Source organism: Ruditapes philippinarum, unplaced genomic scaffold, assembly GCF_026571515.1.
Source record: "Ruditapes philippinarum isolate M1 unplaced genomic scaffold, ASM2657151v2 ctg4692_1_1_1_1, whole genome shotgun sequence".
Taxonomy (NCBI): Eukaryota; Metazoa; Mollusca; class Bivalvia; order Venerida; family Veneridae; genus Ruditapes; species Ruditapes philippinarum.
This window is the reverse complement of record NW_026862804.1, coordinates 119,449-139,466: the sequence shown is the minus strand read 5'-3', so window position 1 is coordinate 139,466 and position 20,018 is coordinate 119,449. Positions and strand designations below refer to the sequence as shown.

The 20,018-nt window shown below is 30.2% G+C and overlaps 1 protein-coding gene across 1 annotated transcript in view; it reads right to left on the bottom strand.

Moving 5' to 3' along the window:
* LOC132720270 (uncharacterized) overlaps positions 1–19,715 on the bottom strand; it is a 74,689-nt gene extending 54,974 nt beyond the window's left edge. The window contains exon 1 of the mRNA XM_060704362.1: positions 19,432–19,715. The gene's annotated coding sequence lies outside the window, so the exon portion shown is untranslated. The remainder of the gene's footprint in view (positions 1–19,431) is intronic.
* Positions 19,716–20,018: the final 303 nt, after the last annotated feature.

Sequence of the window (20,018 nt, the reverse complement as noted above, 5' to 3'; positions counted from 1 at the left end):
TTACATATAACGAACTGATTGTTTACTATCTTCCGTCATTTTGAAGAGCATTTGATTAAGAAAAATTAGTCATTTATTTCTATTTATGACACAATACCCGAGATTGTACTTTTTTGGAATTTTTTATGAAAATCCTTTGCTATTTCAGTTTTAGTTTTACTCCCTTTCTCAATTTCTCATAAAATATCATATTTTCTTTCTAAACTCAGTGCTTTTTGTTTTCTTTCCATGATGAAGAATAAACAAGTTCTTCGATTGTTCTTTCCTTTTATATTGAAGATCTTCTATTATATTTTAATGAAAATATAGATTTATTTTCAATTCAATCAAGCAAACTTTGTACTTTTCAATGGATTATGCCTACAAGCATGCGTGATTCTGTATAAAACCGATTATAAATGATCATAATTTATTTACTCGAGCAAAATTATTAAAGAAAAAAAATATTACAATAAAAGGAATAACTGTTTTATCTTGGTGACAAGAACTCATGCTAAAAGTATCCTAAATAGAAAACTATTACGTACTGATGCGGAATCTATTTACGGACAGCCGGTATTTTAGTGTTCGTTATAAAAGTGTAATTTTCTGTACTTTTAACTAAATTGGGACTTACAAATGAGTTCCTTATAAGCGATAATTCGTTATAACCGTGTTCGCTGTAACCGTATATTTTTGTATTAAATAAAGAAGGGCAAAATTCGGGCCAAAATAAATTGTTCCTTATAACCGGAAGTTCGCTATAACCGTGTTCGCTATAAGTGAAGTTTACTGTATGCCTATGTGCCGACAGACCTTTTGATCATGCACAATGTTGCCCTGATTGGTTAATCACCCTTGTCAAATATTCTAATGACGAAATAGACATCTATTTTTTTTACACTTCATCAGTGAACTGAATGACCCTAGGGGAAATTAAGATCCACACCTGTCAAATTATACTGTAAATTACAGCATTTCATAAAATAGCAACACGTTTTTTTTCAGTTACCAATAATCATTTTAAATATTAAGTTAATTTATGATTTTTTGTTTTATTGGATTAAATTTACGGTAGTAGAAATGCGTATCTGTGTGGGAAAGGGATTGGGTAAGTAGATAACGTGGAAAAAGCTATAAGAAACTGGATAAACCCGAGAAATATGCGTAATTACAGGGGAATGGGCAACCTGTTGCTGTTGGTACCAGTTTTGACTGGGTGCCTAAATAACCTAACGGACAGTTTTGTTTTCATACGATATTAGTCTGGCTGCCGATTTTCCTGCGCCATTCTCATTTTTAGCGTCAATGGCGGAAAATCGCGTCCTCAGCAGATCTCTGCATATTGGATTTAGTTGATATTTTACGCTGAAAAAAGATACATGACCGGCGATGTACCCTATTCGGACAGCTTGTCTAGCGAAAATTAAGTACAAAATAAAAGGATATATCGTCAATTTGAAGAAGTTTCTCATAGTACCCAAATTAAATTGATGGTTTATCTTTGAAAATTAAGCAGTCATTGCTTAAATCATGTGGTGGTATCATCAGCAAGCTTGAAAATCGGACAAATGATAATTAATGTCAATTAATTAATTAAAGCAATTCAGTTCCATATGATGTTTTCATAAATAATATATAATGTACGCAATAAGATTAATAAGTTCTTCATCAAGATATATTTCAGTTGTACCAGCGTGTACACCTATACCGGAAGTGGGTGTAACACGTCACAATCTCGGTCTCGTCTGTCTCGCGAGAATGACAGAACGCCAAAATGGCGGCGCCCATGAACTTATTTCTCAAGTAAAAATAGTGTCTTAAAACACTTATAGGGTTGATGTCAACAGAAAAACTGTCATGGTACCTCTTTTTAAATGATGAATATTTATATTAGACGGACATCAATCCATCCATTCCTATTCCTTTAATGACTTTGAAGAAGGAATGCCTATAAATGTCTCCTGAACAACACACAATAGGTAAACAATAATAAAAAAACTTTTTTTAACTTTTATATCAATTATACGATTTAAGCTAAAAAAAATATAGGTTTTTATAGCAGTAATTCCATTAATTAGCTAAAGGAAAACTGAATTTGATATAAGATATATTGACTTTCAATTCAATCAAAGAAATTTCACTCGTTTTCCAAATTGTTTAAACTCATGTCCTAAACTGATATAGGAGTCATGGAAACACGATGAGTTTCTCATAGTTTATGAACTCTATTTACTGCATGTTTAGCATTTATTTAAACTTACGAGCTGACATGGAATGACATAAGATGATGATATTTTTACAAATTTTCTTTTGTTTTAAATAATCGGGGTTTTAAAAGCTGATCCATATATTGACATTGATCTTATTTTCATGATTGGTCATGATTTTAATTTGTATCTTTTCTCCTATGTATTATCCAATATGAATGATTTCATAGCATAATCAGCAGTTTGATATTTTGAATATAAACTAAAGTATACATGATCAATGTCAGTTCCCTACAGTTATAAAACCACAATCGGAATCATTTGATCATAAAGCCTTGTTTTCTATTGTCAACACGGCACCTTAATTGTGTATTTATTTTTACTTTCTATCCCATGTTTTTAATTCGATAGTACAAAACAAACAAAAATTAAATATTGTAAACACAACAAAAAATGAAACGAGCTGAAACAAATCTAACGCTGCCATTTTAGCAGGTATATACCGCAAGGGATGAAAACAATAAAGCAAATTCTAAAGTAAGAATATTTTATATATATATATTATCAATTAACAAAAAGAAAAGTGATGACTACAGTAATGCAGACTTGAAGACATAATTATAATTCATATATTCGAAGTCAAATTCAAAACAATAAGGAAAGGTTAGATATACCGTATACGTATGCATAAAGTTTTAGCAGATCTATGATTCAGAAAGAATTTTATCACCATAACAAATATATACATTTTAAGCAAACAAGGAATACAACATATCAAAACATACAATAAAGAAACTTTTATATAAAAGTAACAAGCATGTATATAGTCTTATATAAACCATAACATTTTTTTAAATGAACCAACATCAATATAAACAATTAATAAGAAAATTAACTTTTCGCCCACCGTCACTCGTGATACAATTGGACCTCATTTGACATACTTAAATATCTACCAGATTGCTAAATGTTGAATCTATAATTATATACGAGTGCCGCCGTTCCGTTGTGTAAGGAATTTATGTTCGATCAAATTACTTCTTAATCTCAACAATTATTCAATATTATGATTACGTGCTTGATTATTGCCATTCAATAACCTTATGTTATGTTATGAGTTATGAAAATATTTTTTTCACAATGCATAGATCCTGGCCTGTGTAATTCTTTATAATCAGATTAGTGAATACAATAAGAATTCAACACAACATATTTGTTAACAAAAGAGCATATGTCAATGTTTGTGATGAAATCTATTGTTATTCAAATAAAAGCTCAGTCTTATAAGGTTTTGAATTGCTTGTAAGTGTGGACAGTTTTTTATGTATAAGTAAAATATAACACAATTAATGGGTCCTATGATTGCCCTACACGCACCGTTGGTTGTAACAAATTGCGGGTATGTAGGGTTGGGGGCTGGGTGGGGGAGAATAGAATAATTTGAGATCAGAAACATGTGTCTTGAATAGAACAAATATATTTTATGACAGGCTTTTTAATCATATCATAATCTGAAAAAAGAATATGGTTAAACTATAAGCGTGATATAGCTTGTCTTTGTTCATACATTTTTGTCATGATATTGAAAAGCCATAGATTTCAAAATAAATAGGTAAACAAGTTTTTTCCACTTTATGATAACCTGGAAAACCAAAAAATTCTTTTCATCATAAAGAAATAAAAAGGGAACCCAAAAAATGTGCATACGTTTAAATATGTTTTATTGGTTCGCAATTGAGACTTACAGAATCAAACTAGATACATAAAAATAAATATTATTTAATTGAAATTGATACGCCTCAATACCCATCTATATGGACTTGCTTATTGATTAGTACTATTGTCAATATAACCCCCATATTAAATTTACAGTACAAGTAATCTTACTATTTAAAATTTTGGAAACCAGATTATTTATATTTATATCTTTGTAATGTACATATTTTAGGATCTATCGTGAATTACTTAATTAAGTAAAGGAATATGAATATAAGACAATTTGATGTAACAAGGATCGCAGATACAATGTTAGTAATCTTTTTTATGTTTGCAAACCAATGTTTTTGAGTATAAATTCTATCCAAACATTTATTTAAGCTATACGAATAATCCCTCGGCTATAGCTAAATGTTTAACAATGTTGGTCTTTTAGGTTCTAAGACAAATTATTCAAAAATATAGTTAGAAACATATACGTGTGAAAACATAATTGTTTACCTCGTAATGAAATTGTCCCCAAACCAAAATTTGTTAATTCGAATTCGCAATTATGACCTGATCTACGACTTGAGCTTCGTTTTTATTTAGCAATCAAAGTTAATACGTGATATACGTCAATATTATTCACTTCAGTCATAGGTTTTGATCTGAAACAGCAGTATGATTGGAGCGCATACGAAAGTCAGTGACCTTCAGAGTTCAATAACTATCATTAAATTTTGCTATTGTTTTACTTCAAGTTCTGCAATTAATTTTATATCCATGTTAAATATACAATTGTTCAGGGTTTTTTCATTGTTTATAGCCGTTGATAACCCACTAAACTTACTTTTTAATAATTTATGGTATGTTGAGGGAGGTTATTAATGTTGTCGCTGATGCTGAAAGCATATATATACAAGAGAAAGGTTATGTGCTGTTGTTGTTATCTTTTTGCTTTGCTGCATTACAACATAATCGTACAATTGGATGTATAGCACGGCTTAGTATAACGATTACAAACTAAAACTTTAGAGATTGTTAATAATTGTAATAATCACACCGTTCACAAATCACCTTTAACCGAAATTGAAGTCATTCACTGCATCATCAAACTAAAGACCAGAATATGCAACCAAAGAGGGGCGTTGTTTCAAACAAAGTGATAAGAATACAAGAACTTATTATAAAATACAAGAATCTAAATGACACTACCATCATAATCCTTAATATAGAACTGTTAAACAGTTGATGTAATACGTAAGATATACTTAAATACCTAAATTAATGTTACACGTTTTAAATTTGTTTCTGTTTTAAAGTAATAACCTTTCTTGCTTGCGTGCCCATAGATACTTCATATTTAGATTTTCGCAAGGATATTTAACTCGTTTGCACATTTTAGTACATTATCAAGCTCGAACAATAAAATTAATGTTTAAGACTAGTCAAATTAAACAGATTTTAAACGTTCATTCACAATTGCAAATGTTGAAAAGTATTGCTAGACTAGTGTGTATGGTAAGATTGATTTTATTTCTCATTCTTTAAGCAAAAAACCCATCTAATTCTTTCATTTAAAAAAAACAACAGAAACAAATATTTACCTCTGGATATTACTGTGTATCCAAACTACGGAGACTGCGATTGTTAGTAACAGTTGGGTAACTTTAAGTTACTGCGTAGATATTTCAGCTATAAATAGATCGTACTGTTATAAATAGTATTGGTAACTCCAAAACAATTTAAACTCATTTCTTTAAAAAGAATTAACTTCCATTTTAACATTTACAAAATATTAACCTATATATCGAATCATGCTAAAAATGTCTTATTTAATAATATTATATTCAACATTAAAACTAATTATTTTGTCAATCACACATTCCAATGCGTTTTAACTTTTCATTTGCAAATACCAACATTTAATCAATAAAATTCAATTCGATTTGAGCAAGTCAATAGCTAAAGACAAATCTGTGTCCATGTTTTGAAATGGATTTGCTATGTTTACTCTGTTCTTTAAGACATGTAGTACTTTTGTCCAGTTGTTAAATGAAATTTATGGAACGCATTGTTTGTCTTATGATTATAAAAATGAACGTTGTTGTGTCACTCTTTCTTTATACAATGTGTACTCATGAATATATTATGTTGAAACATCCTTATATGAATTCAACTGAGCAATATGTTATAGTCAGTGTGTCTTTATATGATGTCATCATATCATTTAACGATGTGCATGTATGAATATATTATTTGGTAGCATCAATATATAGTGTCAACTTATCAATATATTTTGTCAATCTTTCATTAATACGATGTGGACTTATGAATATATGTGGAAACATCTTTATATATATTCAATTTAACAATATAAGCGGTCAATATGTCAGTACATGATGTCAAACTATCATGATATGATGTGCATTTTAATATATAATGTGGAAACAGCATTATATAGTGTAATCTTAACAATATAGTTATGTGAATATGTCATGTTATGATGTCAATGTTTCATTGTACGATGCCAATCTATCAGATTACGATATGCATTTGTGAATATATTATGTGAAAACATAACTGTATAGAGTCAAAATAACCACTCAATAAATTGACATTTAGACTGAGTATAAATAAGGTCGTTTTCACATAATATATTTTTATTTTGAATACATAAAACAATTGTTTCACATACTATTTTCATAAATGCCTATCATACTATGACAGATTGACATCATATATGGTTTTATTGACATAATATATTGCTAAATTGAATATATATGTAAAGACGTTTTCACAAAATATTTTTATAGTTTCCTATTATAAACAGTAGATTAACAACATATAAAGACACATTTACATACAAAATCGTAAATGTGGCTGTATATAAGGTTGGTTTCATATCATATATTCATAATTGCACAATATATAATGATAGAATGACATCATAAACTAACACATTACCATAAGCTATTGCCATTTTGACTCTATATAAAGATGGTTCCACACAGCATATTCATAAATGCACATCGTACAATAGAACAATATACACCATATAACGAAATTAATATACATGTATTGCTATTCTGAGTCCATATAAGGTTGGATCCAAATACATTCATAAATGTACATCGTATAATGAAACATTAACATCATATAGTAAGTACACGTTGACATCATATATTGTTAAGTTAACTATACAAAATGATTGCACATAATATATTCGTAAATGCACATCGTAAATGGACAACATGTTACCACAGATTGACATACTATATCGTTATTTTGACTCTTTATAATGATGGTTCGAAATAATACATTGATAGAAATACAATTAAAGATTGACATCATATAAGGACACATTTACATCATATATTGTTAAGTTAACTCTATATAAAGACGATTGTACATATTTTAGTGTTATGTTGACTTTATATAAGAATGGTGGCACATAATATATTCGTAAATGCACCATATACATGATTGATTCCGCATAATATACATGTAGTGCTATTTTGACTCTATATAAGGATGGTTTCACATAATATACTGAAAAATTCACATCGTATAATGATAGATTGACATTATATAAGGAGAGAACGACATCACATATTGGTTGAATCTGTATTAGAATTATTCCATATAAAATGTTTTAATGACAAACTAACATCATATATAGACAGATTGGCATAATATATTGTTATTTTGATAGTGGTTCTTTCTATGTTTGTAATCCAATAGCTCATACTTGATACTACCATCTTATGCTTTTATTTAGGACGTTTGATAAAGGCAAGACATGATGTTACGGACCAACATATTATAATGTTAATCATCTTAAAAAGGCGGACTGTCATAATGGCACGTATCGCGTAGTTTTACATGTTACTGTTTATTCATTAATAAGAAATAAATCATATGCATACGATACGTTCATTTAAGCCATTCGAGCGTTCCTTAGGGTTTTCGTGTTTTCTATTTAAAACCTTTATATATCATTTATTGTTAGACGCCGCTTGCCAGCGGCGTCTAGTAGATATGCATTTGTCCATACAGCAATGGGGAAAATTTTAGACTTGATTTTGTGTATTTTTTCTGTTTTAACAAAATCACACTGTTTTTAAATTTTCTAATAAAAATAGCTTTTATGATGTACAACATGTCACAAAGCTTTAAGGGATTAGAATAAACGTTTAACTGAAGTGATGGTGTCATGTTTGAATATCATATTCTTTTTATCATTATCTAATTTTATGCTGCATAATAAATAACGTGCCAATGAGCTAGTCTATAGTCGATCGTTCTAAAACTTGACCATTGAGAGAGGTGACAGCTGAGGCAGTGTCACTTACTTCATTTGCTTCGCCTTTGTTAAAGTTAAGCTCCGCCTTAAATCGTCATATTAAATTTGATATTATGCTCCATATGATAGCATTAAGTTTTCGTTGACGAGGTAGAAGGGAATCAGGACAACTTTGATCAATAATACTTGTCGAATCATTAAAATACAAGTTACAAAGCCTAAACCACGCCAACAATCAGTGAGGCGGTTCTCACTCAACCGTTAAGAAAGTACAACAACCGGTAACGCTACGGCCTGTAAGGGGAGATCACTGCAGAACAGTTTGTCCTCAAAATCATTCGAACATTATGCAATTCGTACCAATATTTAAATGGGTATATTCTCGGCACATATTTCTTGATACCAATCATTTCAATTTTATTTGTTATCCAATTTATTTTGATTCGACCAGACGTTTCAGTCTTTGACGCAACAGACAAACATTTAAGAATTTCAGACCTGGCATTATTTCGTGAATTTAGGATTAGGTTTTATTTTTTTCACAAAAATATGCAACTTTATTATTAAACAACGAGCACATACCAAGAACATGGAGAAAAAAATGGATTTGTGCTTCGGATATTCAACTGTAATAGAGAACGATTTTCAATGTTGATTGACTGTTCACATCATTTGGCGGCGTCTTTGATGTGCAGCATCAACATTTAACTTGTTTCATTGTTGATGAATGTTTCTAAAACTATCACCGAAGAAACATAAAATAAGGAACACAATCATTTTTCAAAAGCATTTTTCCACCTAATTTGACAGGAACGACAGGTACGTGTATACACAAAGACGAATGTTAGAGGATATTTGCTTTTTTGTGTAAGATGAAATTTTATTTCATCGAGTGAGCTTAAAAAACTGTATTCTCATATAAAGCCACGATAAAATTTCGTCCTACAACAAACAAACTGTTTTTTTATTTTATGCTTATAAAAAAAGTTTAAACGAAGTTTCCTCAATTTTAACTTGAAGATCAAATTCTGTTTTGAATATTCCACTGGTAGCCTCGATTATAGACGAATTTCTTTTATTATTTAAACATGAGATATGAAAGATCGCTTGTTTTAATATTTAAAACAATGAATTATAGGAAATAAAAAAGTTACACTATGGCGACCTTAGATTAGCGAAAAATCAGATGTACATATAAGGCTATCCAAAGCAACTGCCATTTTCAAAGTTGTTTATTTCACGCGAACAAAGAATATAACGTGTTTGGCGAGGAGGGATTTTAGTTTGATTTGATTATTTTACAATTATTCATAAGATAGAAAACTTATTCGTGGAATTTCACAGACAATAAATAATTGTTAAGAGATGTGTATACATTCAAGAAGTGCCTAAGAATTCGGAAACCTGGATTTCCTTTTAGGAACGTTGGGTTATTTACTTATCTTTCTGGCTAATGACTGTCATTGTTTTACAAATTGCATTACAGGTAATGCTCGTAGGATATCATCAAAAGCAGTTTTGCATGTGTAAGTGTAATTATTAGACTGTTATGAATGAAATAATAAATAGAGATCAGTAAACTGAATGGATTGAAGTAAGTTTTATGTTTTTTTGATAACGTTTGAAATATAAGGACTCTGATAAAATCAATATTATATATTTATGTTGATCGTATACAACATTATTGGTAAATGAAAGATACATGATCTGATTTGACGTATTTGTACATGTATTCATAAAGCAGATTATAAACTGTTCTAGAACAAACTAATAATATTCAGCATATAAATGTCTATACGCTTAAAACTCTATCAACATTTTCTTTCACAAAATATTTCACAAGAATATTGGAAATACTTTTGAAAATATGCCCTTTGTAGACCAGTTTACTTTGACATTAAGTGTTTGATAATATATTCTGCTTTGTAATGTTAATGAAATGTTTAAAAAGAAAACGCTGACGTTTTGAACTCAACGGAAATGGAAGCATAAATTAAAAATTTGGCATTGTACAAGCTGTTTACATTTATCAAAATGAAAATGGCTCAAGACCTGGTGTTTTTTTCTATTATGCAGAGAAACAACGTTGTACATATTATTGATTACAAGGTTGATTACCATTCAAGTTACGGCATGATAATTTATAACGCACATATTATGCAATGATACATACAAATCTTTGGCAACAAATTGAATATCTTAAAAAATCAAATGACACAATTATGCAAGAAAACGCAAAAATTTTGCTTTAAAAATATATATGTTTGTCAGAATAGTATTTAAATGTCTTATTTAGGGGTTTATTGCTTCATTTCTTTTGTTTTTTAATGTCGATAGAAACACATTTGTGTTTATAACTTTATAACTCGGCGAAGAAGTGAACAAGCCATTAAGAAAAATGACTTTTCTTTGCTCTTAAGATTTCATAAGCTGAAGAATACTTTGTTGAAATGACAATACACACTTTGATTTGTATCAGTGCATTCTATCTGTGTTAATATTAATGTTGCAACATTTAACACATTATTTTTGTATAATTATCTAATAAACTATGTCATATATTACAGAAATGAAAAAGACAAAAATATTTAAGATAAGCTGTTTAAACTTTCTGTGTTTTGCAATAATTACGAGTCATTTTAGAATATTATATATACAATATTGTTTCAAAAGTGTCCTAATTTAGAAATTTAATTTAAATATTTCACATAGAGTACTTATAATAGTTATAATGATAATAAGAAAACCTTCTTATGTGACAAGTAGATGAAACATTTTCATTTTTTTTCTAAATTAAGCTTCACCAATTTTTCTTTTATTTGACTTCTTATAAGGTAAACATATCATCAAAACGTCTTTTTTCTATAATGTTTTAAACTTCATCTGTGTAATGCATATTTTGAATTTTGAACATTTTAGTAATATGATGCATAGAAATTGGAAATATTTCTTCACAAATGATCCATTACACGTGAAAAGTTAAGTAACATATCCGTATGTTAATTACAACTGCCTGACATTGACTTTAACGTTCAAAATAAAGCAATATAATTGATGATGCCTAACAAATTAAAATACAAACCATTTTGAAGGTTTATTTAGGTGCACGGCACATGTTATTAAACTGATACATTGCAACAAGAACAACAGCATAAACTTTATTAAGCTTAAGTCATTATAATGAGCATGTGAGCATACAGTGAAAAATACCAACAAAATACCTTGTGAAGTCATGTGACAGATTGTTTGCTTAACAGGGTTGACAAAAGTGATAACGCGTTACTCAATTTGGTATTTTGAAAAGGACTTTAATCTCTTGTCATGGAATTTTCCATGTTGTGATATTGGGGGACTGAAGCTAATATCACATTCTACGATTTTTTAAAAATTATTTAGATTATGAGGAATATTGACACTGTTTGTTTATTTTGTTTGTATATTGTTTTAAAAAAGGAACAGAGTTTACTTTTATTGTACAGACTAAAGTAGATCAGTGCACCGATACCGCACAAACCCAAAAAGATAGTGTCATCGTCCGCTGTACGTGCTGTGTACAGCGAGTGAAATTGCTTGGGAACCTCTTATGAATGTGTTAAGAAAAATAAATGATTATCAAAAAAATCACATGTTTATGTTCTATCTGGGATTTCCACTATTATAAAGAAGTGATATATAAAAAGTATTAAAGTAATAGTTAACCTAATTTAGCAGTAGTGCCATAATGTCACATGTCTTCACATAGGCAGGACATGTAAACAACAATAAAATAAGAGTTTGCATAGTTAATATACACGTATACAATGTCAAAATGAGTTACAGTCTACATTGCATTTCACATGATCATTGCATAAACAAAAGAAAATATTAATCATAATTCTTGTATACAACTGATGAACTATAAAGACAGTATAAACAAACAAGTGTAAAAGTCAAGGACAAAGGTTTGACTTATATGTATATTGGAAAAATAAATATAGTAGCACAGACCATATGACAAGATCAATGAAGTGACAAGTTGCTTTACATGATCATCATCAAAAAAGATAAACGGATCGTAATATGTGTATATAACCGATGGACAATTGACAGTATTGACAAGTGAGAAAGGTCAAAGAAAAACATATTGAAAGAAAGAAGAATATTACAACATTCGGGCACATATCAAATGGCAGTATTATAGGGAAATGATTTATGCGATTCCTCATACTTCAATCATTTTTGAAATAATTTAAATAAATGTGCATAGTTTTTTTGACTGTGTAGAGCTCTCTTTAAATTTAAGAGTATTACATTTTCTTAACTAACAAGGTTCATCAGTTCGGCAGTAATCATTTTCTAATCGATACACCTGCGTTAGTGGAATTTATGGTCATTAGGTTTTTGTATATGACCATTTCTGTGCGCTTTATTCATTCTAACTATGGAAACAATTAGTTTGAGTCAGAATTAATGTACTTTCCCCTGAATCAATCATCAACCCTATATTTTTACGTGTACAAAACGGTATTCATATTATATGAACGTATAGGGTAATGATCATGACCGTTAATTGTGTTTTTCTCCATTTGCAGATAATTTTTATGTATTCTGAGGATAACAAAAACAATTTTATTCCCATTGTGATTGATCATGTTTGATATTGATAATATTTTCAACGGAATAACCCAAATCTTTGATACTTATGAGTTTATTCAGTGATACTGTTGCACCTTGTAACGTGATTCAAAATAAAAGTATTTGTTTCTGTTATTGGTGTCATATGCTCCACGTCTTTTAAAATTATTCTTTAGAAAGGGGAAACACGAGTTATATAATGTGTATTTAATGGTTTTAGAGCAAACATGACACTCAAGAAGTAATCATTGAAAGTACTTGTCTGTCATTCAAAAAGCAAAAAAACTGTAAACGGAGAATAACTTTGATTACCATTCAATATACAAAGTTACTGTAACTGTCCTAATTACAAAAACGCAACAGAAACTTAAAATGATTTAAACAATTTGTTAATGAGTATTTTGTTTTGAAAGTATCATATGACTCCGAAATCAATAAATAAATAAATAAATAAATGAATAAATAAATAAATAAAAATAAATAAATAAAATAAATAAATAATGATTAAACTATTCATCCAACGTGTGACTGATGTAATGGTTTGGGTTCTAAGTCTAAACAAACAACGACATAGGAAAGTTTACATGGTGCCTTTCTAGTCCAACTACATGTGTAATTATAATTTATAGATACCGTTGCCATATTTGTGGATATATTTGTACTGTTCAAATTTATTTAGATCAATGTTATTTAAACCAAAGATGAGACATAAGACGCTTTTGATTAGAGCCATTTTAGAGCCACAAACTAATAAAAAATCAAACACAATAAAAATAAATTCTGACTAAGAGCCACAAACTAATTAAATCAAACAAAATATAATTGTTTTCTGACTATATGCGGCATTTAAACAGGTTTCTAGACAACAGAGAAACAGATAAAATAAGACATTACTGCTGCATACCTTCCATCATTTTTCTATTACTATTATTTTCATATGATACTTAAAATAATTTTGCATACTGATATTTCCTCTCACATTTAAATAAATTCATCCTCTTTGAGTTTTTCATTAATAAGATTGATAATCTGCTGTTGATATTTTCTTTCTATTGTGACCTCCTACAAAAATTTACCTTCGGGCGTATACTGCGGAGCGGAGCTCTTGTTAATACAGTTAAATATATGCAAAGCAATCTAAGAAATTCAAAATATCTACTTATAGATAATTGTATAAAACCTCTGAAAGACGGAATCTTCAAAGCAATAAAGCAAAATTGCAGTTCACACTTTTCTGTGGCAGGTGTCAAGTAATGTGTGGCAGCTGTTAAACTTGCCCTATGCTTCACGTCAGTGTAGATATTTTGTTTTGGTCGTTTTGGATCATTGCCTTGAGGTCACTTACTCTATATAGAGTTATATTATAGAAAAGCACCTTTTTAAATTTTTTGTGGAAAACTAAAGGTAGTACTGGGGTCTGACCCCAGTATTACTACTACATGTCCAGTTCCTAGATAACAGGTATAAAGCATTGCCCTGTTTACCTCTACAAAAGTTGTGTAAATGGTGCCAGTCTGATACATTAGTAGGTCACAAGAGTTAAAAATAGACTTTTAAAGTGCAATCTTAAACGACCTTCTTCTCATAAACTACAATGCATAGAACATAGGAATTGGCATGTTGAATAACCTTATAGTCACTTCAAGATATATAAATCATGGCACTGTGGTGAAAATTGGCCCAGCTTCTGGTGGTAACTAAAATCTTTTATAAAGATTAATAATGAAAAACACACCTACTGCACAATTTGAATGCACAGAGCTAAGATATATTTGACCATTTTCTATTGAACTTCTACAAATGTTACGTAGATGGTTCAAGTTTAACGAATATGTAGGTCCCAAGTGTTGAAAAATATATTATAAAAATGAACCTTAATTTTTTCAATGAAATACAATGCCAAGGGCTTAGAAATTTGCCACTATATGGTACTCTACAAAAGTTACATAACTTATTTTTCTGGGACCGATATTGAGCTAGTCAAAATATATTATATATTTTATGTGGCTGGTATAAAAAATGATACACCCATTTAGACCATTATTGCTTTGAAAAAATTTGGACATATTCTAGCAGCGTTTATCTGATAGAGACCAAGGGTCATTATGACCCTCTTGCTTTTTTTGTTTTTTGTTTAGAAACAAAGTAAAATGTAAGGATATAAGTACTTTACAACCTATGGTTAATTTCAAAAGCAAGTGTAGATCTCTAGACATGATAACATGTCAGCTATATCTTTTTTGAGTATTAGTTTAGAAAGTTTGAAAGTTACAAGTTAAAAACACTTTGACATACAAAGAACACATTGACATGATATTTTGGAATAAGCAAAATATCACAAGTTATGTTTTGTGAAATAATCAGCGGGTATAAATTCAGTTTAAAATGTTAGATTGATAAATGATATGTCAACACAAAGATCACATTGCAATTGTTTACCTTTGAGCAATATAATTAACTTTGCGTTAAAATGGGGCTAATTTCATAACAGGGTGGCAAAGTATAAACCTTACTTAGAATCGGACTGACAGGGTTATGAATCACCAATAGCGATAGCTGTAGTATATATGTTCAAATTAGTTATAGTTTGTTCTCGGCAGTATCATACGAAGCGGAAACAAACGTTGTATAGTGGACAGCATAATGGCCACTAAGAAGCTGTGGAAAAAAATCATTACACAGGTATTATGGGAAGTAGAATTTTCAGAATTTGTTATAAATGAAAAATGTTCTTTGTGTCGCCTTGAAAAAGGCGACATATAGAGGTTATTTTTGTAGTTGTCGGCGTCCCCTAAAGCTTGTCCGGAGCATAAGTCAGTCATTATAAATCGGATTGACTTCAAACTTGGTATGCATGCTTCTTATAATGACCGAAGTGCAGTGCACAAGAACCAGTACTTTGCACTTCTTAATTTTTAGGTTATTGCCCTTTGTTAATTTTCATACTTTATTTTTGTCCGAGTCATTTCTCCTAATGTATAAAAGATATGGACTTGAAACTTCATAGGATGATAGATCTCATTAAGAAGAAGTGCAGTGCATAAGAACCGGTACTCTGCATTGCTTATTTTTTATGTTATTGTCATTTGTTAATTTTCATACTTAACCGGTACTCTGCATTTCTTATTTTTTGAGTTATTGCCCTTTGTTAATTTTCATACTTTAATTTTGTCCAGGTCATTTCTCCTAAAGTATAAAAGCTATGGTCTTTAAACTTCTTAGGATGATAGATCTTATTAAGAAGAAGTGCAGTGTACAAGAACCGGTACTCTGCATTTCTTATTTTTTTAGTTATTGCCCTTTGTTAATTTCATACTTTATTTTTGTCCAGGCCATTTCTCCTAAAGTATAAAAACTATGGTCTTATCACTTCATAGTATGATATATCTCATTTAGAAAAAGTGCAGTGTACAAGAACGGGTTCTCTGCACTTCTTTATTTTCTTTAAATTTGTCCTGGCCATTTCTCCTAAACTATATAGTTCACAAGTCGACACATCCGACTCGCGGAGTTCTAGTTAAAAAGGTATAGTCTCTTATATTTTCATCAACATTTATTTTAAGTATATTTTAAAAGGGCTTGGGTGATAGCTCTTGTGGTAGCAGCAGGTAGTGATTTACCTATGTTACAGTAACACATGGAAGTACACGGATGAAGTATAAGAACATCATAACATCTACATATTTAGTACAATTTGCATGATTGCTTGTTTTGGTCTGAATCAATGTTTCACTAAATGATATCATTGAATGTTTTAGAATTTTGATTGCTTTGGACAGTAAAATGCAAATCTTTCAGGGAAAATACTTGCGAAACCAAAAGACTAAGAGCTTATTACATCAAATGAACTTCTATCTTCATATTTGTTTTGCCTCAAGGCTGGCTTATCAGTTTAACACGGAATGTTACACATGTTTAAAGCCGATCTCGAGCTTTGACAGTTTGTATGAACTCTTACATAGTGGATGATACAAGGTTTAAACTTTGACCACTTCGGAAAACTCTAGCTTAATCAATTAGCTTTGCAAACTAGAGAAAACAAATATATAGCTTTATACACCTTAAATAATAAGTCTTAAGTAATAAGTTTTGAGTAATAAATCTAAGGATTGGTTAATTGCGGAAGCCCTGGAGGGACATTTATTATTGAAAAATTATATGTAATAATTAAACGTACAGGCTATCTCATTTAATGAAAATGCAACGACCTTGAAAGTGTTTGCAATGTAGTTCTTCCGGTATTAAACCCTGCAAATTTGGTAGTCATCAACGAAACATCAGGGATAAATTACCGATTGATATACGGGAAAAAAGACTTAATAAATCACGTTTTTAGCTTACACTTTTTTCGCGTGTATTGTAATCTACAGATCGAAATTTAGTTAAAACTGAAGAACTTGCCTTTATTGCACCGAGTATATTACATGTATTATGTTATCTTAAAACCAGCTCCATAGTCATATCATTTAAATCATTTAACGACAAATAGAAAGAGTATTATATATCTTTCCCTTGTCACGGTTGACAAAATATGAAACTATGAACAATTGTTTTAAACTTGCTTACACTACAAATGAGAAAATAATTTTGAAGATTTCAAAATGTTTGTTAACCTATTTTTAAAAAAAAAAATGTTTGGCAACTTTGACCTGATACTGATAAATCATCGGGAGAGATTACTTCCTTTCTTAGGATTTAAGCGAAGGGTTACGGTCGTACTGTGTTATTTGTTTTTTTTTTAAAGTGTAATGTATATTGTAAGTATCTGTGTGACGTTTTCTTCCTTGATTTAAAATTTTCAATATTTGCATATATTCATTCTGTCAGGTCAGGTTAAGACGCATTAAAGTTTTATTTCGTCATTCAACAGAAATTTGTGACTGAGGCAAATTTTAGAATGTTGAATTGATCACAGGAACTTGAAATTCTATCAATAATAATGATAATATCCAAAATATACCCCCTATACAGTATAAATAAACACAAGGAATGAAACGCCTTTTCCCCACCCCAACATAATTTACGCCGAACAAACCAACAAAACAATGGATCAAAATAATCTATCGGGTCATTTCGATAAACAATACATAAATGCATCAAATATCACCGATAACTTTTTTTAATCGCGTAGCTGTGTAGAAAAAAATCAACATTTTCTGACTATTTCCCGCGATCTGAGTTTGTCACCGACTCCATTCCGTGACGTCACTGGATTTTGATTCAAGGAGAATAATATTTATTAAAATTATTTTTAGTAAGTTCCAAAAAATAACAGGTATGTATCAAACTTTTATACAAATTATTCTATGTAAATAGATTTAAACATCTTTATGTAAAACCTTTTTAACAAATTACTTTTATAAATACATTTGAAAGGGAAACCCCAAACAAGAACGGTAAATCTTTGAAATACTACTTTCGTTTTAAAAAAAATATTTGAGTACTCTATTTGATATGGCCCAGCAAATAAATTCAGCCATGTCGTAAGAACGAAATTAGTCATTTGTTCTAGTTTGACAGTATTTTACTTGCAAACTTGTTGTTTTTTTTTTTGAACTTGTTAAAAATAATTTTAATAAATATTATTCTCCTCGAATCAACATCCAGTGACGTCACGAAATGGAGTCGGCGACAAACTCAGATCGTGGGAAATAATCCTACATAGCTACGCGATTAAAAAAAAGTTATCGGTTGTATTTGATGCATTTATGTATTGTTTATCGAAATGGCCTGATATATTATTTCGATTCGTTGTTTTGTTGATTTGTTCGGCGTAAATTATGTTGCCAGGGGTGGGGAAAAGGCGTTTCATTCCTTGTGTTTATTTATACTGTATAGGGGGTATATTTTGGATATTATCATTATTATTGATAGAATCTCAAGTTCCTGTGAATTGATAAAGATATACATTTGTAGTATGTCTCATGTACCAATGTCTCTTGAGTAAATATCATGACATCATTAAGTACATGTGTGTATATATTGACAAATAAACAGGGTAAACTGTGCAGCAATGTATGTTTCTTTTCTCAGTTTTGTTGAATCAAAAAGGGGATAGGTTCAGAAAATAGGTCAAATTTGTTTTTTAACTTCAACAGGGCATCGCTATATTTTCAAAAATAATTCGTATCTAAGCAAAAAAAAATATTGTTTATCATCCGGATTTACAAAATTTATATTATCAATTTAAGTCGCAAAACTTCGATATTTTCACCCATTCACAATAATAAGTGTACAAAATTACAACAGCGGCTTGCCATTGACGGGGTTTGAACGCACAAGGCCAAAGATCCGACGCACTAGCCACTAGACAATGCCGCCACATAAACGATAACTTCATGTAGACTTTTATACGTCTTGTACAAGGCAGATCAGAAATTACTACTGTTTTTAGTACATGGTGGGGAGTAAAAGGCGTTAACGTTTATGAAATGACCATATATCAAACATTTATTTCCATTTAGTTTTTTTAGAATAGAAAACATAAGTTGTCTTCTGACACACTACATATTATTGACAATGAAAATGCAACAAACGATGTGTGATAAATTGTTGGCTAACGCATAACACATCTCTTACATTATAAGAAAAGGGTGGGGTTAAATAACAGAAAAAAATTCCTACCTTCACAGCTTTGTTTTATTTACGGTGCTCCTTTGTCCCTGAAGGATATAACTGCTTACTAAGTTTTAATTTCTTAATAATCCGATATTTCTGTGACACTTCTGAATTTTCAGTTTAGAAAGATCTGGAAAAAGGATGATCCCTTTGGAAACCGTCCGTATATGAATTTCCTTTCTTTCCGATACGACTGTCCAACCGTATATGAATATCGACGCTTTCATAGTATGAAACAATACTTTTTAAGGAAGTTATATATCACGCCACCTGTAAACATCACGCACCCATGTAATGGATGTCACACACTGAGACTAACCTTAAAAAAACTTTGTTTGGAGTTACCCAACACACATTTTTTTAGATGGGTAGGTAGGTATAGGTCGGTAGGATTTTTTTTCATCTAACACTAATATAAAATGACGTTTAAGAGGTTTATGTAAATGAAGGTGTATGCCAGTGACTGGACAATGGGCCTGGGTTTGAAGTAAAGTAGGAACTATTAAAAAGTCTTCCCATTTTTTATCCAAGAGTTCCCGATCAGATAATGATTATGTCCTATTCCAGTTAGGTCTGGGTTGAATAACTTGAAA